At 42.1% G+C, this 22140-nt stretch overlaps 1 pseudogene; it reads left to right on the top strand.

Moving 5' to 3' along the window:
* The first annotated feature begins 432 nt into the window (after positions 1 to 432).
* On the top strand, positions 433 to 20622 carry LOC132122986 (sacsin-like; annotated as a pseudogene).
* The last annotated feature ends 1518 nt before the right edge of the window (positions 20623 to 22140 follow it).

Below are 22140 nucleotides of genomic sequence, written 5' to 3'. Positions count from 1 at the left end.
TCAGCCTGTCGAAACAGTTGGGGAAGTGTAAGACAGGTTGTCTGATAGGGAACACTCTGTTAAACCATCTGATGTATGCAGATGATTTGGCTATTATGTCCCCCAGCACTGTTGGGTTCCAGCAGCTGTTAGATATATGCTCTGAGTATGGGGTTGAGTTTGATGTAAAGTACAATGCAAATTGTAATTGCAAAGAGTGTTGTATTGATATGTAGGACCAAGGAGGATCAGAAGCTGCATTTTCCAATGTTTTACCTGTTAGGGCAATCCCTCTGTGTATCTTACTGTACGAAATATCTTGGGCACATCTTCACTGACAGATGATGCAGATATGTATAGGCAGAGACGAATGTTGTATGTTCAAGCAAACATGTTAGTCAGGAAATTCCATCACTGTTCTGATGATGTGAAAGTGAGATTGTTTCGTGCATAATGCACCCCTATGTATGCAGCCTCATTGTGGGTCAACTACAAAAAGGAGACCATGCGCAAACCTCAGGTAATGACTGCCTGAGGATACTACTAGGAAAACCCAGGAGTAGCAGTGCAAGTAAGCTCTTTTGTGACTCAGGGCTAAGCACTTTACAGGCTCTCTTGAGGAACCTAATATTTAAGTTCATGTCCCAACTTGATGAGTCTCAAAACAGTATTTTAATGATGCTCACAAGCCCTAGGTGCAGCTCGGTTAGATATCAATCATATTTGTGGAAACATTGGTATGGGTGCCTGTTAAGACTCTCATGAATCAAAGTATGTTTTGATGTGTTTATGTATCTATTCCTTCTGTTATGTTGTTGGTCTTGTTGTTGGGTCTACAGCCTGTAATAAAGTTTATATATATATATATATATATATATATATATATATATATATATATATGCAACCTGAATAGCTGGAAAATGGAATGAATGAGTTGTTTAAACTTCTAATTTGAATAATTTCAAATATTTCTAGCATTCTAGCCATTTTAATTAAAAGTTAAAATGTTTTATGCATTGATTGTAAATTTTTTCAAATATAAAAAATGAGTATCCTTAATTTTCTTATCATCTGTGATCTTAAAGGTGCCATCTGTCATATCTGGCAAAAAAATCAAGTCATACTCTACATTCCATACCAGATGGGGGCAGTATGCCTCAATAAAGTGAATTGGTCTACTCTAGAGTAACAAACGAGAAACGGCATAGTCTCTATGCTCCGCCCCTACCTTCAAAACAACCCTAGAGCATAACTGAAGCCTATAAGACAACGGTTCTCAATTGCAGTCCTCGCGCCCCCCTACTCTGCACATTTTGAACATTTCTCTTAGAGCTTCAGACATTTGTTCTATTCGAACATAAGTGCCCTGCGAAGTGGACATCACAGGATATTCAGCCATGATTCCAGTTCGAAGTGTACGTAGCTATATGTTCCAATCAAAGTGCATTGAAGTGTGCAAGACGTGAATTTAAATTGTATTGATTTACAGAGGTATATGATGTCACAGTTGTCCATGTTTAAAGACGCTGCACAGCACAAATCAGTGAATGAATGTTTCGATGTGAGGTAAACTTCAAAAGATTTCCCTTGCTCAGAGAGTAGGGAGCAATGAACATTTGAAAAACAGTTCATGCACGGAGTTCATTTCTAACAAGCTGATTATCTGAATCAGGTGTGTTAACAAAGAGAAACGTGCAAAATATGCAGAGCAGTGGGGCGCGAGGACTGGAATTGAGAACCACTGCTATAAGAGGACGTTTTGCCTGCAGAGGAATGTTGGGTGATGTCAAGTGATTTTGAAACATGACATCTTCAAGCTACTCCCCTTCACCTTTACCAGTGAATATGTTCATATTCGTTTTGTTCATATTACATTGAGTTGTATATACACATTATTGGAATTAAATTAATTTGACAGACAGCATTCTGTCAATATCATTGGTCAACATCAGACAGCTGATGTTGACCAAGCTAGCGCCAACCAACGTAACCAGAGCTGCCAACTCTCAAGCATTCACCGTGAGACACACGCAATTTACTCTTTTCACACGCTTTCACGCCACACATCAATTTTCTCACGTACAGAAAAACCACGAAGCAAAGAGGACACGGAGACCCAACAGACTAGACAGAGCAGGATATAAAAAATGGGTAAGTTATAGCTAGCTAATTATCAAACGCAGCTACGGTTAGCCATCGCTAACATTAGCACGTTTATAGAACAGCCTTCGATACATTTCTATGTTATAACTTCCCGAAAAAAAATACACAAACATATAAAACAAACTTCTAGCGAAATACTAACAGCATCTAACTTACCAATCCAAAAGAAATGTTGCAAGTTCGGTGTCGAACCTCATTTCTTTCAGGTCCATCAGTTGTCTCCAGCGATTGAAAGCAGTGCCGATGTTTACTCTGGTTCGGCTCCTTTTCTTATCGAATTTGATTTGTGATTCTGAGCGCGGTTGTTTCCCTGTAGCGGGTGGTGGTCTCTTGCCAAGGGCTTAAGTCATCCTTCCGCTCTCTTCTCTGAACTGAAATGAAGTAGTGGGCTGTACTTTCCACATGATTGACATCAGGTTCAGGTACGCCCACAAGCCGTGTGAGTTATTCGTGTATTGCAGGTTGGCTGGTGGTTATGTTGCCCGCATACCGCCTCCCATGGCCGAAACTGGTATTACGACACCTGTCGGGCCGGGGCTAGTAATGCTACTGCTAATTAAGGTTGATATCTCTGCAGCACTATAACTTTACATTTATTTAATGACATCATCGCCCTTATTTCTTCTCATACTTTTGATGCGTGTAGGTCATTTTTTGAATATTTTTAGCTCAATTTTTGTACATGGCACCTTTAACCCATGATTGTGTATTTGTAAAATTTCATGCTACAAGTGTCTTTATAGAATATACAGTTGCAGAAAAAAAGTGAAACCTTGAATTTACTTGCATTTCTGCATAAATTGTTTAGAAAACATTCACAGCCATGTTTGTTTAGGCAGACTGTGTTGGTATTGGTAAAGTTCAGCTTACATCATGTTTTGTGTTTGTTTGTGCTTTCAGGGAGGCCTTGCACTCAGGTTCAAGTGCTAACCCCAGAGAGAACAGCACGACTAATTAAAGAAGTCCTTATCACAGCTTGGCCTTCTAGGGATTTTGCAGTTCAGTGGTACCCTGGTGATCAAGAGAAGCAGCGTCCCTCAGCATCTTGGCTCTGAATGATTTGGAAGCATCTCTACATTAACTTTGCAGATGATCTTAGTGTGTTTGAAGATTTGCCTTTGATTCCAAATGTGCCACTGACTGACACCTTAGATTCTCTAGCGTTACTGTGCCTAAAAACTCAGTCGCCCATCATTCTTGTAAACGGGGAAGAGGGTCCTCTGTCAGAAGACTTACTTGAAGTTATGAAGAAACTTGGCTGTGTTATCTTGAAGCAACTTGATCCCTGCTTGCACCATCCACTCCTGAAAAATTATTTTCACCAGTCATCACCAAGCACGCTACTGCAAATTATGGAAAGATCTACATCCCAGAGATTAGCAAGCCAAGTTTTATCTTTTTCTGTCAAACAGAAGATTGCCCTCAGAGGCTTCTTAGCTGGTCTTAGTGATGTTACAGAAAAAGAGAAACCCATAATTCAAGAGCTTCCCATCTTTTACAAAGTTGGACAGAAGTCAAAAACAGACCCTTCAATTTTAACATTATTGAAAGGAGCCAGAGTATTACATCATACTGCCAAACATCCATTAGATGTGAAATCGTCCATAAATGTAGTTGACTGCAGTGACAAGGCAACCATTTGTCTAATAAAGCTGTTGAACATTGAACAATTGAAAAGTGAAAAGCACTGAATGTCTATGGGTGATACTTCAAGACATTAAGAAAGGATTCTACACCAAAGAGGAAGTCACAAAAATCATCCTCTGGGCTCTTACTCATTTGTCTTTTCTGAAGAATGAATTGGCTTTCGTCACTGAAGTTAATTTATACCTCTTCAGAAAAACCTTATTCATCAACAGACATTTTTTGATCCAGAGTTAGAGATTTAGCAGAACCTTTTCTTCATGGAAGAAAAGATTAGGTTTCCCCCATATGACTATACATCATTTTCTGATGCCCTTCATTCACTGAGGCAACTGGGGCTGAAAAAATGAGGTCCAACTCAGTGAAAAGGATGTGGTCCAAGTTGCCAGAAAATTTAGGAGCTACAAGGGAATAGCAAACCAGACTGGAATCCCACTTTAATGAAAGCAAAAACACTTCTTACTATCCTTAACAAACAGACGGAGTTGGTGAAGTCCTCTTAGGTTCAATCAGACTTGCAAAAATTGAAATGGGTGCCAGTTTGCAAAGACAGACCACTGAATTACCCAAAGTCACTTGCTTGGAGAGGTGATTCCTGTAATATTTAATCTCTTTCTGAAATGTGTGAAATTTCTCATGCTGTGCTTGTTGGTTCCTCAATTGCCTCGGTGGAACGTACCTCTGCTGGCATGAAAAAAGCCCAGAAATTGTCATTAGAACCTCAAATGGATTAAGTGCTCCAGCATTTGAAAGCAGTAAATGACTGGTACACATCCAAAGCATTTACCACTGAGGACTGGTATCAGTTTCAGCAGATCTTGTTTGAGATATATGAATTCAAGCTCATTGGGAGGATCTAACGGAAGCTAACGCAAGCTAACGCAAACGCAATGTCCTACTCCTGATAAAAATTTAATGGTGGTTATAGAGCAGCCAAATATCAGTTGATGCTGACATGCACATCCCCATTCTGTATCACAAAGATCCAAGCAAACTGGTTATGAAACCTATCCATGAATGCACTTACTGTGACATCAGAGTAGAGGATCTCAATGACTTACTAGATGATGTTTCAGAACCCATCATCCTTGTCCATGATGACATTCCAATGAAAACTGCTGAATGGTTTAAAGTTCGATGTTTGAGCACAAAATTTATAAACCCAGAGAACCGTGTGTTTGAACAGTCAGGCCAAAGAGAGCCTCTAATAGGGATATGCCGGTATCAAATCTGTTGCAATTAATTGCTCATGCTTTTATCATGGTAAACGGTATTATCACGGTATTGAAATTTAGTTTGAAAAAAGTGCTCATAATACAGTACAACAGGTTAAAAACATTTTTTTTTCTTATAACAAAAATAACTGAACATTTAAATAGAATAAAGCAATACATAAAGTAAATATATAAAGTTAAAAGTTTTGCACAGATTAAAGACCCATAGGTATCACTTTACACTAAGATCTCTTTAGTTCACCATTAACATTCACAATGAGCAATAGCTACTGTCAAGTGTATTTTAACTGTGAGGTGCCCACACTTGAAAGGGACCAGACTTGGGATTTCACTCAGAAGAATATTTATTTTGATCAGTTGATGTAGCAATGTAGTAGGATCAGATATAACAGGTGAAAACCCTTTAAATAAATAAAAGAAAAAGAAAACACAAACATTTTAAATAATCAGGTATTTTCCTAACACAGGAAAGGTCAAATGCATTTTACAGGCAACACAGCTTGGTCTTTTACTCTGCATTTTACAAGCAACACTATACCAATCTAAACATTTAGTCTTAGTTAACAGTTTCTCTTTTTAAACCATGCAGTATTAATTGCTTTCAAACATTTACACATTTACCACATTAAATACCAGATGAACAGACAAATGATGAACAGACAAAAGTGAAACAAGAGTCAACGTGAGCTTACCGATAGCCCGTCATAATCAAAGAAAGAAAAGTCCCAGTTCCTCACAGTGAATGAATTTGTGCCTCTGCCGACCTCTCTTCCCGTTGTACCCCAATCAAATGACTACTGCATGTATTTGAAACACTGGACCAGGCGCGAGCTTCTAATTTCCCCATTTAAAATCACCTGGTTGAGCCCGCACCAGAGCGCGCACAGTCACGTGTGGGCCGGCATACAGAGCGCGCACAGGGAAGGCGGCATGTAGGAGAAAGAAAATGACACGTTGAACCACAACTACAGAAATGTACACGGAAGACAGCCATACCTCCATACCTCCACCTCCACCATACCTCCACCAGCCATACCTTAGCGCGACACCTCCCACTCGATCTTTACATGGCCATGCCTGGAAAGATCACACTCTCAAGTGGGCTGGTATCCGACCTGATCTTCGGGCCAGCGAGTTGGCTCCAAGAATTCCAGAAATTGTTGATTATAGTTTGTACTTCTTTGAGTCTTTCAAATGGATAAATGGTGTAGTCGACAGTTTTGAAGTCTCCACTTTGTGTGGCTCGACCAAGTAACAGGTTGTTCGGCGTGATGTACTGGATGCGCTCTTCTCGGCTCTGAACTCTGGCGTCGATGGGTCTCTCATTAGCAAGATTGGCAGCTAGCTGGAGCACAGTCAGGAATTCACTTAAGGTAAGGCCTTCCACATTGGTAAGACTTTGGAGGGCTCTTTTAGTGACTCTGACAGCAGCTTCGGCAGCCCCGTTTCGGTGAGGTGAATCGGCCGGGAGGATTTTCCACGTCCAGGTGGTCTCATTTCTGGCAGCATACTCTTCAAGCGACTCTTTGTCCTGTTGTTTCAGGTAAGTATACATTTCTTTTAGGACAGGTTTTGCTCCGACAAAGTTTGTACCAGGATCAGACCAGATTTTCTGGGGATGGCCTCGGACAGCAGTGAACCTCTGGTAGGTAAGCAGAAAGCTCTCTGTTGATAATGTGTTTGCTAACTCGACATGGACGGCTCGGCTGGACATACAGCAAAATACGACACCCCATACTTTCATAGTTACTCTCTTCTTGACATCATCCTTCACATAGTAAGGTCCAAATAGGTCAACAGACGTGAACTCGAATAGTGCAGCAGGACTGGACCTCTCTTCAGGTAAGTTTCCCATTATCTGCTTGCAGGTTCTTGCTTTTGCTTTCCTGCAGAAGATACACTTGTCAACAACTTTTCGGGCAATAATTCTTCCTCTTATGACCCACGCCTTCCTTCTCATCCGCAATAGAGTTCCCGCCACTCCATCATGTCCCTCGCTGTGTGCTTCTCTGGCTAGCAGGGTGGATAACCAAGCTTGGAATGGTAGAAGAGGAACAGCTCTGTGGTCTTCTCTGAAGGTCTGGATTCTGCCACCACAAACCAGAAGTCCACTTGTCTGATCCCTGTAAACGACTAGTCTGTTCATTGTGGCACTTGGGAAGTTGACACCCTCTTGCGCTGCTAGGCAAAGGTCTCGGTACACGTCTCGTCTTTCGCTGACTGTAAGGACACCTGAGGATGGAACTGCCTCCCACTTTTCTTGGTCTCTGATCTTGGCACTCAGGAACTTTTTAGCTGCCCTCCAGATCCACGCCACAGTCCCGACCAACTTTCTCAGGTTGCTGAAGTGCCTTTTATCGACGAGCTATCGAATTGCTAATCCTGCTGGTCTTCTAGACTCTACCCAGGCTGGATCGTATGCTGGATCGTGTGCAGTCTTCAGGCGACTTCTGGTAAGTACTGCTACAAATGTCTTTTTCTGGATCTTTGTGACTTTGTCTCGGGCTTGGGCCGCAACCTCTTTAGCGGATTTCTTCGGCCACTCATTATCAGGAAGTTGGAGGAACTTTGGACCCGACTGCCACTCGGAGTCCTCAGTTAGGGCATCTGGATTGGCACCTCTGGTGATGATGTCTGCGATGTTTTCTAGCCCTGGAATCCACCACCAGTCCTGGATGTCGGTGCTGCTCTGAATCTCGCCAACACGGTTTGCGAAGAAGGTCTGGTAGCCATAACTCTCACGCTGTATTGCGCCCAGGACGGTCTGACTGTCGACAAGATGGTACCATTTCTCGACCTGGAGTCGGCAGTGTCTCTGGAAGTAGGCCTTGAGACGGGCTGCAAATACGGCTCCGCACATCTCAGCTTTCACAGGATCGCCTCTGTGGTCAAGAGGGGTCAGCTTGGCTTTGGATTCGACCAGTCTCACAACAACACCATGGCTGCAGCTCCAGCGAAGGTACATCACAGCGCCGTATGCGTATTCGCTGCCATCAGAGAACGTGATGGCACTGGGCTTTGCACAGAGATCTGGCGGAGTCAGAGATCTGGCGAAGCGAAGTTGGCTCAGGTCAGCATATTCTTCTAATAGCTTTATGGCGTCTTCTCTGAGACCTTCAGACAAGGCAGCATCCCACGTGTCTTCTAAGCAGTACCTTGCTTTGGCTTCTTGGAAAGCTCTCCTAACCAGAATGGCACCCTTTTGCTTGACAGGAGTCACAAGGCCGAGTGGGTCGTACAGGCCAGAAACTTGGCTTAGAAGCTCTCTTCTAGTGAGTGGATCTGGAGTTTGATTTCTAACTTCTTCTCTCAGCAGGTTTTGACCAAGGCGCATCTTCCTCTTTTTCTTTGAAAAGTTAACTGCAACCATGACATGAAGCTTGTCATCATCGACGGTGTAACCAAGGCCAAGGGCTTTGTTTTCATCTTCCATCAGCTGGTTTGGCGGGATCATAGTCTTTGGCTCTGTTCTGGGCATTTCACTCTTGGGATCTTTCCTCCCACTTCGAAAAGAGTAGACCCAGGGCTTCATGTAGAATCCTCCAGCTTTCAGGATGTGCTCGATGTTGGCTGTGAGGCATTTCAGATGGTCAAGGTCGTTGTGCGAAGTCAGAATGTCATCGACGTAGGCATCTTCTTCCAGCACGCATCTCTCTTCTTTGAAGTAACTGAATGAAGGCAAGTTTGCAGTCTCTCGCATGGCGACTTGGGCTATGCAACCAGCAGGTTTGTCTCCGATGTTAACTCTTGTGATGGCATAATCCTCTATTTTAGTATCTTCACTGTTCCGCCACAGAAATCTGTGCAGGTGGACCTCTTGATCTTCCAGCCAGACGGAGTTATACATCTTGCGGATGTCACCAAGGGCAGCATAGACACCAGTTCGGAACCTCAGCAGGACAGCTCTGATCGGGTTCAGAACATCAGGACCTTTGATGAGGATGTCGTTTAGACTGAGACCTTTGTACTTTTGGCTGCTGTTCCACACTAGTCTGACTGGGGTGGAGACTGAGTGTGGATTTGGCGCGATGAGATGGCTTATGTACCACACTGGCCCAGTCCAATTCTGCAGGACGTCTTCAGACAGCTTTATTGCAGCCCTGTTATTTACCATCTCATGGATTTGCGCAGTATAGGCCTTCTTCCACTCAGGTTCTTTAGACAGCTGCCTTTCAGTTCTGAGGAATGTTGCTTCTACTGCTTTCTTGTTGTTTGGTAGAGTTACTGGATCTTCTGTCCACGGATACTTAGCGTGCCAGTGTGGTTCAGTGCTGTGATCATCTCCAGTCGTATATGTCAAGCCATTTCTCACGAGCTCCATCTCCCTTTCCTCTGCAAGCGTCATTTCTTTATCCCCTGGCTGGCAGTTCCCGCAGCGACACCCTCCACATCTTGGCTGGCAGGCGGCTCCAATACTTTCCCACCTCCACCACTTCTGGATAATGGCAGGGAGCTGGGTCTATTGCAAACTCTCGATACTTGACTGATGCGGTTCTCATCGATCTCGCGAAATGAGTCTTGGATGTGTGGGCCATCAGGATGACTTCCTCGAAGAGATCTGGATGCGTGCCCCCGACTGTCTTCCCGAGTGGACCATCCCAGAGCACCAGGTCGCCAATAGAGCGGACTTTTTGGGGCACCAGCTGGCCTTCTTTGTGGCTGATCAGAAGCTGGATCTCTTTAGGTCTAATGAGGTCTTTGAGGGGAATATCAGGGAAGATCTCCTGCAGCTTATTAGGTGGAACATGTCTGTGCACTTCTGCAATTCTGTCAAGTCCGTAGCAGATCAGTTGGTGAGACTTGAGGGTCCCTCTTAAAGTGTTGATACGGATCTTGAGGAGGTAGCGCTTGGTTTTAACAGACACCTTCATCCCTCAGACGCCATGGAGGACCAGTGTGACATCTTCACTGCGAAGGTTCAGTTTGCTTGCAGCTTTATGAGTTATATAATTTGTGTCAGATGCCAGGTCTATAAGTGTCCCGATTCTTTGCCCGTCATTGGCGGTGACATCAAGGAGCATCAGGATCACGGGGTACTCGTGCAGACCAATCTCCTCCAGAAGGCCTCTCTTTGCTGCAGTGGAGTTGTATGCTCGGGATGCGATGTTGCAGAAGGCATTGCGACCCTGCTGCGCGAGCTCAGGTGGAAGTTTAGAGAGGAACTCTTCCTGGGCCTCGGTGCATCTTTTCCCCTCAGCTCTCACTGGACCGACTTTTGGGACAGATGTCTGGACAAGGGACAGAGAAGGTAGTGGTGTTGGTCTCTGCACTCTGGATTCCCACACAGGTAAGTAGTTTTTCTGCAGGGTTCATCATGGACTTCGAGGCACCTCTTGCAAGCTCCGAGCTGTTGCACTGCGTCCTTCTTCTCCTGAAGCTTTGTGGTAGTTCTAAACCTTCTGCAGAAGTAGAGTTTTCTCTTGTGCTTTGGGTCTCCACAGATAATGCAGCCTGCTGATCCACTGCTGGAGTTGGTTGTCTTTGTTTGGGCATACTTTGTTTGAAACCTGGTCTTCTCCTTGGCAGGGTCGATGTCTCTCAACTGCTCTAACTGCTCATAGATGGACTCTTGGGATTGAAGATATGCAAGTAACTTGTCGAAGCGGTTCTGGTGGTTTACAGCGTTGTTCAGGTCAGCAGCGTGGGTAAGCCAGTCTTTTTTCAGGGACTCTGGCAATTTGCTTTCGATAGATTTTATTACTAGTGGGTTTTTTATGGCATCTGCATTGTTCAATTCATTTAAATCATAGAGGGCTTTTCCCACAGCTTGGATGAGCTCTACGATTCTTCTCGGCTGGTTACCATGGACAGGTGGGATAGCGTATAGCTCTTCGACAACCTCGATGGCGATAGTAGCTTGGTTCCCATAACGGTTTTCCAGAACTCTGAAGATCTCGTCTGCTGAGGTGTAAATAGACAGGCGTAGATCTTTGGCCACTCTTTCATCGAGACTATCAAGCAGTTGGAATTTCTTCACCTCCATGGACCCAGTTGGTTCGCCTTGCTTCTGCAGAGCCTCCCATTCTTTCCTCCATCTGTAATACTCACGTTGGCTGCCGGTAAACTTGGTAAAGCTGTGGCTTTGAGCTTTATGGGAGCAACAGGGGCTGTACTACGGGCTGTGACAGGTACGCTGTTGATGTCCTCTTTAATTCTTGCTGCTTTAATCAGGGTGGCCATTCCTGACACCAGCTTGGGAAGCAGGGTTTCTAGCTTCGTTAGGCGACGATTTAAGTCTTGCTTCTCTGCTAGTGGAGCCCAACGGTTCCAGGTCTGGTGCGCTTCTTTGGCTTAATGCACCAGCCTCTCTACATGATGGAGCATAAAGTCATATGCCTCCAGGGGTGTGTCAGGCTGAATGAAAGAGGCATTCTCGCACTCTGCCTCTGCAGTTTCTAGAGCGAGGGTCAGTTCCCTTTCACCAAATGAAGCCCATAGTGTCTCCTGGATTAGGTGCTTTACCTCTTTTAACTTCTGCTCACACTCTTTCTCTGTCTTCTCGAGGTCGGCTTTCTGCTGGTCGGTTAACTCAGGTGCGCCCTCTGCATCAGTCTCCTCGCACTGTGCAATGTATGCAGCCTCAATCTCCTCATTTACATCCATCACTTTGGAGCCCTCTGCTGTGAGTCTTTTAAAATTACCTTCTAGCTCCTCCACAGACATCTCCATGTGGGTCCTCATTATATGGTTGGTAAGTCGAGAAAGAAGTCTCTTCACTGTTGTTCGCTCCATTTTCAGCTCTTCGAGTGACTTGGACTCAGCCATGTTGCTTTCCTGGCTGTTGGACGAACAAGTAGCTGGACGGGTGGACGGCAGATAGTTGGCTTTCCTCCAGGCCCCCAGGAAAGGTCAAATGCATTTTACAGGCAACACAGCTTGGTCTTTTACTCTGCATTTTACAAGCAACACTATACCAATCTAAACATTTAGTCTTAGTTAACAGTTTCTCTTTTTAAACCATGCAGTATTAATTGCTTTCAAACATTTACACATTTACCACATTAAATACCAGATGAACAGACAAATGATGAACAGACAAAAGTGAAACAATAGTCAACGTGAGCTTACCGATAGCCCGTCATAATCAAAGAAAGAAAAGTCCCAGTTCCTCACAGTGAATGAATTTGTGCCTCTGCCGACCTCTCTTCCCGTTGTACCCCAATCAAATGACTACTGCATGTATTTGAAACACTGGACCAGGCGCGAGCTTCTAATTTCCCCAATTAAAATCACCTGGTTGAGCCTGCATCAGAGCGCACACAGTCAAGTGCGGGCCGGCATACAGAGCGTGCACAGGGAAGGCGGCATGTAGGAGAACGAAAATGACACGTTGAACCACAACTACAGAAATGTACACGGAAGACAGCCATACCTCCACCGGGTTAGCGCGACAGCTACATTTGCTACACAAGTTATTAATGTTTGTTAAAAATAAAAGTTTTAGTTCATGTTAGCTCATTAAAAAATACAGTTGCAACTTTAGATTTTAGCAAAGTGATATTAAATATTGGAATACCTAAGATGAATGAATGTGCAGAAGAATTTTTCATTGGTAGTTTATGTTTCATTAACGAATGAATTAACTAATGTTAAAAATGAAGTAAAATATAAATTAACAATAAAAAAATCTAAACACTTTCAAACAATTTCTATATCATGTTGTAGTCCAGATTAAAATAGCCTATTAAGACTTAAAGCATAAGTATTTGGCACTATGATGAACATCTTAGCAAATACACAAATCTGATTGGCTATTTAAAATTATTAAATATGTTTTAGAAAGTAGGGCAGCTGGTTTATTTGTGGTGTTTCAAGGGTAAGGACTGCATTTTCTGCAGTTTAGCGCCATCTGCTGTCAGAGAGTGAATGTGCTTTCATTCAGCGCGTCTCTCACGTGTTCCTCCATGTGCTTCTCTTACGTGCTTGTTTACATCAGCGCGCACAGAGTCTTTTAAGCAGCATACAACGATGTTGTGCATTTTGAACAGTTGATGGGAATAGTATTCTTAAAATGCATTCCAAATTCTGAATAATTTGTAATATTCACTGTTTTTAGAAGTGCCCACGATAACAATATCGTGCATATTCATTACCGTGATATATCGTATTACTGAATACCGGCACAAGTCTCGAATCTAACTGTGAGAATAAAGAACATTTTAGAGGAGTATCCATCAATTGCGGATATCTTCAAAGAGCTTTTGCAGAATGCTGATGAGGCAAATGCTACTGAATGTAGTTTTCTGATTGACATGCGAAAGAATCTTGAAATCCGAGAGAATCTGCTTGACCCTAGCATTATTGTTTGTCATTGTTGTGGTCCTTCAACAATTCTGTTTTCTCTGATACAGACTTCCTTAATATAACCAGGCTGGGTGGATCCATGAAAAGATGTGAAGCTGACAAAGTTGGCAAATTTGGCCTAGGATTCAACTCTGTTTATCATGTAACTGACATACCCATTATCATGAGTAGAGAATTCATGATCATGTTTGATCGCAACATCAATCACATTGGCAAACACATAAGAGACAAGTCAAATCTAGGCATCAAAATTAACTGGAGCAAACCGCAGAAAGGCTACCGAAGTTTTCCAATCAGTTCAAACCTTTCATCAATGTATTTAACTGTCAGCTTCCTCTGTCACTCGAGTCCCCTTACCCCCAATTTCCACCGGCTGCGTTACGGCTCCGGCACGGCGGCGGAGTCAATAGGTTTCCATTAAAGTCAATGAGTGTATTTCCACTGAATGCGGTACAGCTGCGTTCCGACTCCGACGATCCGCAGCCCTCCGTAGCAGATACGCAGAGCTTCTATTTTTGCCGGATGCCGGAGCGCTCCGCAGCACTACAGGGCAGAGTACGCAGGACAGGAAGTCGAGTGACAAAACAGAACAGCCAGAAACAAAATGAAAGATCCGTTTAATTTTCAAAATAAAATACACCGCGCTCATATTTCCCTACACTACACCTTGAAAACGTCATAATGGGCGGAGACAGGCTTGTTGAAGTTTTAATTCGCGAGATTACATGGGGCCTCGTGACGTCAGCTGTCAGTCATGACCGCAGCCGTTCCGCAACAGATCCGGACCTGGTGGGTATTGACGGATGACGGAACACGGAGCTGTCACGCAGCGGAGCCGTTCCGCAGCTGTTACGCATCTGGTGGAAATTGGGGGTTACAAGTATGATGGGACCCTCTTCAGACTTCCTTTCAGAACTGAGCAGGAGGCATCTGTAAGTGAAATCAGCAGTATTTACTACAATACCACTGATATCTACTCTCTTGTGGATGAATTTAGCATCTGTGGTCACCGGCTCATTCTTTTCATACATGTTGGAACAATGGTCTTGAAGTATTTGAAATTTGAGGAGCCAAACCCTGCTGCTGCACAGGATATGGTCACAATAAACAAGAGTGTGTGGTCCTCCAAAGCTGCTTATGGGCCCTTAAGTATTCTGAAATCTGCTGCCAAAATCCTGAAAAAAATTGCAGCCACCAACAGAATGCCAGCTGAGGTCCTTAAGTCTGGTTGCATCATCAGAATTGTAGTGAATTAGTTCCACAATGTCTTCAGACGTATTGTTGATCTTCAGCCCCCACTGTTCAGAGGTTCTGAAGAGGATCCATCATCCTACTTTGAGATGGCTGCTAAAGGCACACAAAGTAAAAGATTTACAGATGACATGCCACAGAAAGGAGTTGAAAATACAAACTGGCTTATCTGCTCATGCATGGATGTGACAGAAGCTCTGAAGTTCTCCTTGAGTGATAGTGTAAAACGTCTCAGTCAGGTACCATGTGGAGGTGTAGCTGTGCTGCTCTCTGAAGAAGACAATAGAAAATGGACCGTAAAGACAAGTGCAACACCAATTGGGGAAGTGTTCTGCTACTTACTTACAAAACTGGTTTACCTGTGCACATAAATGGTTGCTTTACTGTCACATCAAATCACAAAGAGATCTGGAAGACAGACACAAAAGGACAATGAAATTCAATTTTTATGAGACATGTGATTGTCCAAGCATACTTGGCAGCACTTAACATGCTGAGGTCAATTGCAGAAAGTGGGGAATTATTGGAATACAGCTATTATGCAGCCTGGGCTATTATGCAGTTGTCCATGATAATTTCAATCTGATTTGTCAAAGGGTTTATCAAGAAATAGCTAAAGGTGTTGATGATGACCGTGCAAAAGTCTTTTCTGATGGAAAAACCTGGGTATCAATCAAGAATGTCCGTTTTTTGGATGACACTTTGCTTTCCAGACCAGACATTGGGTCTGTTGCCTTCAAGGTATTCTTGAAATACCTCAGAAAGTGTGGGTTCCAAGATCTTTTTGCTGTTGAGCTGCCAGACTGGGTCAAGGAAGGCTTCGATGATGCTGGCTGTAAAGGAAAATTGATGGAGAACACCCTGACAAAGACACAGTTTTTCTCAGATGTGTTCTTCCCCCATATCCAAGACATTGATAAGGATCTATGTGATCCTCTGATGTATTATGTGCTCAATGAAAAACTTGAGGATTTTGCATCCATACTGATGGAAACCCATGTATTCCATGTTCAAGACCATCACACAAGCTTGTTTTGCCATCTCGATTCATACATCCTGAGGGCAGAGTAGCCAAACTGTACAACAGTGAAGATGGAAGGTTTCCTGAAGAAAGTTTAAGATACTATGTCAATCCTGTATGCATGGTGAAATTAAGGCAGCTGTGTATGGTCAAGGATGACCTGCCTTGGGAAGACTTGATTGAACGGGCTGAGTCTGTATTGGCTCTAAATGAAAATGACCACACACTTGCGTGCCACAGGAGTAGTATAATCCCCAGTCTCATTGATGAAAAATTAAAAATGAGAGATCCAGCGGCAAATCAGTATCTGGCCAATTTACAAAATATCAATTTCCTTCCATTCTTGACAAAACCAGCTGGATTTTCCCTTCCATGGCATGGAAACAATTTCCCCCAATCTGCCATGGTCTCTAAAAAAGACTTTTTTACAACAGACCATCAAGTTACTGTGTGTTTATCGAAGTCAATTCTCAATGAAAATTTCCCTTCCTTTAAAGGATGTGGTCCTATCTCACTGGCTGTGAAATACTTTCTTGGATTGATAAAAAAGCCAACCATTTTATTAGTCATCAGCCAACTGAAAGAGCTCTCAAAATCCTTTGATGGTGTAACTCTGTATCAAGAGAACATAACCAATGCTTGCTACAAATATCTTCATGAGGAATTGCTGCAGTCCAATGCTGCTAAAGGGGAAATCATGGAGGAGCTAAAAACATTCTCTTCAATTCTAGTCGAGAACACATATGTGGAACCATCAAAAGTAGCATTTCACTTAAACTTTGATGCTGCTCCTTACCTTTACCAGCCTCCCAACAAGTACAGAAATAGTTGTCGGAACTTTTTGAAAATGTGGGTGTTCAACCTAGCTTCACTGTTGAAATATTTGCAGCAGTTTTACAGCTGTTAAAAATGAAAGTGGGAGAAATCCTCTTTCTGAAGAAAACTTTCAGCTGTCTCGTAGAATAATTAGTGGGGGAATATGGAGCTTGATCCGAGACAAAAATCAAGAATTCTGCCAAAGCAACTATGGGGAGATACTTCTTCCTGACAGCAATTTCACACAACAACCATCAAAATCACTTTGCTATAATGACTGTCCTTGGATTAAAGTCAGGTACACAGCCATTAAATACTGCCATGGTGATATTCCAAGAGAGGTGTAGCGGATATGACCCGAATCAGACAAATTAAAGAGTCGATCAGAACTGTGGTTGAAACATGAGCCAAATTCCTCAGGAAGGCAACGTTCATGTTTCATATGTATGTATGTTTCATATGTATGTGCTTGAATCTGCTTGCTTGAAACAGTCATGACCATCAGTTATTTGTCAAATGTATCATATTCTTGTTATAGGAATCATGTCCAAAATTAGACCCTGCAAGAGCGGGAAAATTCGGACCATGTGCTTGATAAGATAACATATGATTTATGATACCCCCAGGCCAAGACAATATCTGATTGGTCAAGACAACATTTGAGGAAGTGGCCAACAGGCTAGTTTAAATACTCAAGATACCATAAAATTCTGCTTTTAGTTTTTAGCTATGCTTCTGCTATTAGTCATGCCTGCTTTTAGTTTTAGCTTTGCTTTTGCTATCGGTCATGCCAGCTTTTAGTATGCTTTTAGTTTGCTTTTAGCTTGTAGCTTTGCTTCCTAGCTTTAGCTTTTAGCCATGCTTTTAGTCATCACTGTTAGCTGTTCTTTGAGCGCGGTTCCAGCATGCTTCGGCCTGCACGCCTGCTGCTACTTAGCCACGATGAGAAGAAACACCACCTAGTCTCGTCAAACTTTACTTCTTTTTTTCCGTTTGAGAGTTTCGTGTTCTGAGTTAAGTTTTGTAATGCCATATCTGAACTCGACTGCCCGTTCAACTTCAACCAGCCAACACAACTCTGCATCTTCAGCCAACGCCCAACCAGTGGCTTCCCAAGACGTCACTTCAATGACTACCGAACTTCCAGCCAATCAGCGACATCGGGAAACCCCCTTTCAACGACAACTTTACACAGGCAATGTACCTCCAGACATTCTCTTAAACTCATCTTTCCCTAGCTTTCGATCTTCCTGCAACTTGTGTGAATGTGTGAGTGCGTGCGTTCATGTGTTAGATTAGTTTATATGTCTTGGATTTATCTAATAAAGCCTTATTCATATTGAAAAGAGAAGTATATTGTGGTTTGTCCTCAAGTTGATGTCTTAAACTGCCGATCTTGTTACTGTGCTAATTGATAGTGTTTTCACTATACTTTGGATAATATCCAGCGCAGATTTGATGTTAAACGGCTTGTTCAGTGAATCGCAGGGCGTCTCAGTGATCAGCCGTGGAACAGTGATTCTGTTCAAATTCCCTTTAAAATCTTAAATGATTCCCTTTGAGCTAAATTGACCTGTTTCCCTTACAGAGGTGGCAGTAAAACAGGGAACAGTTCAAAAACGTCACAAAGCCCTGGAAGTGAGTTTGGGCAAAAGCTCACCCGCAGAATGAAAAGTATCCTCAATGCTTAGCCATCAGAAAATGAGATGTTGAAAGAGCTCCTGTAGAATGCAGATGATGCAAAAGCCACAGAAATATACTTTGTCTTTGATCCCAGGACCCACCCATCTGACAGAATCTGTGATGACAAATGGGTTCCCATGCAAGGCCCATCACTCTGTGTGTACAACAATCAACCTTTTACAGTGGATGATTTTATGGGGATCCAGAATCTTGAAAGGGGCACCAAAGAGGCAAACCCTAGAAAAACTGGGCAATATGGCATTGGGTTTAACTATATCATATTACTGACTGCCCATCTTTTATCTCAAATACCATTTGACCATTCATAACTGATGCTGTCAGTTACGAGGAGTAGCCTTTGTAATGGTTGAATGGCTTCAGAAGGCAAGAAGCTTGACCCGAATGAAATCAGAACAGTGAAAAGAACTGTCTCTGGGCTATTCAAAAGTCTCAAGAATGACCCAGTACAGGCCCGTAAAGACCTTGAGAATATCAGAGATTTGACATTTTACCTTCCAAGTCATGATGGACGATTGGCTAAATCAAACACTTTGGTCTTTGACGATGCACCACACTACAAGAAACGAATTCAGGGTAATGTTGGTGTTCAAATGCTAGTTGACATGAGTCAATGTTACCTAGGTAAGGACCGTGCCTTTCACACAAAGTTGATCATGTTGCTTCCACAGAAATTGAGGCCCAGGCTTCTAAGTAGTATCTTGGAAGAACAACTTGATGAAGACTCTCCAAAAATGTGCCAATTTGGTGCCCTTTGCTCCCTGCAGGGACGACTTTAATTGCTCCTTTCATCAGAGCAGTTTATCACTGGTTTAATTCGGATCATGAAACACGAGAACAACAATGCATACATGGTGAATGAGGAGAAAGCAATAGGGTTATGTAAAGCACTGTGTGATGGCTTAAAGGTGTCTTGCTTTGAGAAACTACAGACAACATTGAGAGTGAAAGGCTGCAGCCCGATTCCCCACAGCCGTAGTGAAACTCTAGCCTCTCTTAAAAGATATGGAACAGCTGTTATCCATCTGTACATTCAGCACTCTGACAGCAAAGACATTAATTTTCTTCTTGCTTTGGCAATGACCCTCAAGTCAGCGACAGACAACCTGATTTCTGACACCTCCTATCTTATTGCTATGCTGGGTTGCAATGATATTTAGAGAGTAACAGAGAAGCTAGAAAATCTTGGTGTCAAGTATGACGCAACTGAGCCCTCAAATCTAGAGCTTCCACTTCCTGGTACACCCATACCTGCAGAGTTTCATCATTTACTGCTCATGGACCCCATGAAAGTCTTTTACCATGGAGATTATGTTGGTCACCTTGTAGATTCAGAGGGAGATGATATTCTAGGCACTTACCAGCCAACTTATACACTATCATCGTTCAAGAAGTAGAACGAGAGGAAGAGGAAAGTCCAAGTGTCCTTGTCAATTGCTTTCAAATTGACATTGGGTACAGTGAGTACAAAATCATGAACTCTCTTGATCCGTATAAATTTTCTAGACAGGATGATAGCACCCATATTCGAAATGACACACCAACTCCAACAAGCCCCTCAGAGGGTCGTTCTCCTTGTGCAAGAATGGTCCCTCCAATATTTCATGGAAAGGAAAATCACAAGGCTCCTCCAACAGAGGCATCCTCCAAAATGATAAAACACAATGCATTGCCAGGAATTCTGAAAGAGGTTACATCAGTTGTAGAACAAGCTTTGAAACTTTATGAAACTGAATGCAAGAAGATTATCTGCCACTTATACTTGAAGCGGCACCCTGACAAAAATGCAGAGAATCTTGATACCGCTAGCGAGGTCTTTAAGCACCTACAAAATGAGATCAGCAGGATGGAGAAGCAAACACAGGCAGAACAGACCACTGATAGAGGATCCAGGAGACCTTTCTCTGCATCTTCCACTCGATTCCAGTCAGAGAAATTCTCATTTCAGCGATTTTACACCATGAAGCAACAAGCCATAAATCGGAAAAGCAGCATTTCCGAGAACAATTTAGTAGCTATGCAGGCACATCGCATTCAAACCACTTCTCTGTACCACCATCATTTATGTCCGTTGGGAGCCCTGTGGAGGCACGACGGTGGCTAAGGCAAGCAAGAGCCAACTTTTCTGCTGCAAGAAATGACCTTCATAAAAATGCCAATTACTGGGTATGTTTCAAATACTACCTGGCAACAAAGCTTGCATTAATTGCTGGTGATTATGCAGTGAGAAGAAAATCAGACAAAGATGTGAAGCCAGCAACACTTGCACAAAAGGTAGAGGAGTACAGCACTCAGCTAACAGGGTTGGCCAAGGATGTACACATCCTGGAGGGTTATGGTGTGGACAGCCTGAGAACTCGCTGCCCTGACCTTTTGCCTTTCCCTCAAATTCCTTATGACAGATATACTTCAGAAGTAGCAATGAGAGTGATGGAATGTACAGCTCAGATAATCATCAAACTTGAGACATTTGTCCAGCAAAAAATGCAAAACAATGCAAAACACTAACAATTAAACAGTTAAGTTAACAAAGTAGTAAAATTAAAAAAAATTGTTTTAATTAAAATTATGTATCTAGCTGGCATTTTATTTTAACAGTGCCACCTTTGATGCTGTGACACATGCTTATTATTGTGTACATATTTGGTCCATTTCTCTTAAAGGTTGTCTGAGCCTAAAGAAAAAATGAATGCAATTTAATGTGCAGAAGTGTACATAATGTTCAAATGCAAAGCAATACCTTTTATTATTTTAACTACATTTATTGATTATATTTGTTCCTTTGTACATAATGAATACCGATGCTGCTTTTTATCTTTTGTAGAAAGGTATTTTTCCTGCCATAGTCATTAAGTTGAAAGTATTGTGATTTATCTGCAATTGTTGCACTGCACTTTTATGTACAGTAAAGTAGCACTTAAGTGATTGCAGGAATTTGCATAAATGAATCGTGTGCAATCCAGCAATGATAAACGAATCCACTCATGGTTTCTTAATGGAATCTATATCAGTCATGTGCAAGTAGCTCATTCTAAAAAAAAAACCAGCAGGTTATATTCTGCATACCAGGTTTTATCAGCTGGCAAATCCATATGGTAATTGACATGCTCCTTTGACTGTCATGTAATACTGATATCAGTGGATAACCTGAACATTAAACCGTGAAAATTTTTCTAAAAGGCTGTAAATTACATCCTAAAGGTGACATTAGGTAAGTGTTTACCAGTTCAATTACTGTATGTCATGTTACAAGGTTACAGTATGCAAGAATAAAATTTAACTTTATCACAGCTGAACTATACATATATACATTGTTTGCTAGGGGCACAGCAGAGCATTTTTTTTTATTTACCATACAAGTATATTGGTGGGTTGAAAAAAAAAAAACACCTTTTTTTTTTTAAGTAGACATTTTCTCTAGAAACTTGACACGTTAGTACACTACTGTGTCCAAATCATTCAACGCGTACACTGTAAAAAATAATTCTGTGGCTTAGTAAATATTACAGAAATTTTTAACTTTATTAACTTAATAAAATCTCTGAATATCGTGTACTTGATTGTTTGAGTTAAACATACCAAAATAATTGAGTAAAAATCCAACAGTTCATTTTATCTAAAATTTACAGATATATTTAAGTAAAATTATTTAGTATTTGACTAACCAATTATTTCTTTATAATATACTTAATATATTTGTGAAATTTCTATCAAAATATTTGAGAATGTTGAATCAAACTGATCTGTTTCAAGAAACAAAAATATTACTTAATTCAAATCAATATTATTAATATATTTAACACACTCTTAAATATAAGTTGGTTGAGTCAGTGAGCGCGGGCAGTTTGAACTCTCCAGTCTCCAGACAACAGCTCTCTTCTCAGCGTCGCAGATTTGGTGCATTTCCTCTGTGAAATTCAGGTTTGTGTATGTTTTATTTTATCTATAAAATCATTACTGTGCTTTAAATCATATTTAATGCAAAACAACATACAGAGGCGTAATTCGACACCCTAAACGAGAGTC

Source organism: Carassius carassius, chromosome 41 (genome assembly GCF_963082965.1).
Source record: "Carassius carassius chromosome 41, fCarCar2.1, whole genome shotgun sequence".
Classification (NCBI taxonomy): Eukaryota; Metazoa; Chordata; class Actinopteri; order Cypriniformes; family Cyprinidae; genus Carassius; species Carassius carassius.
Note: the sequence above shows the minus strand (reverse complement) of the source record. Positions and strands in the feature narration are given on the sequence as shown.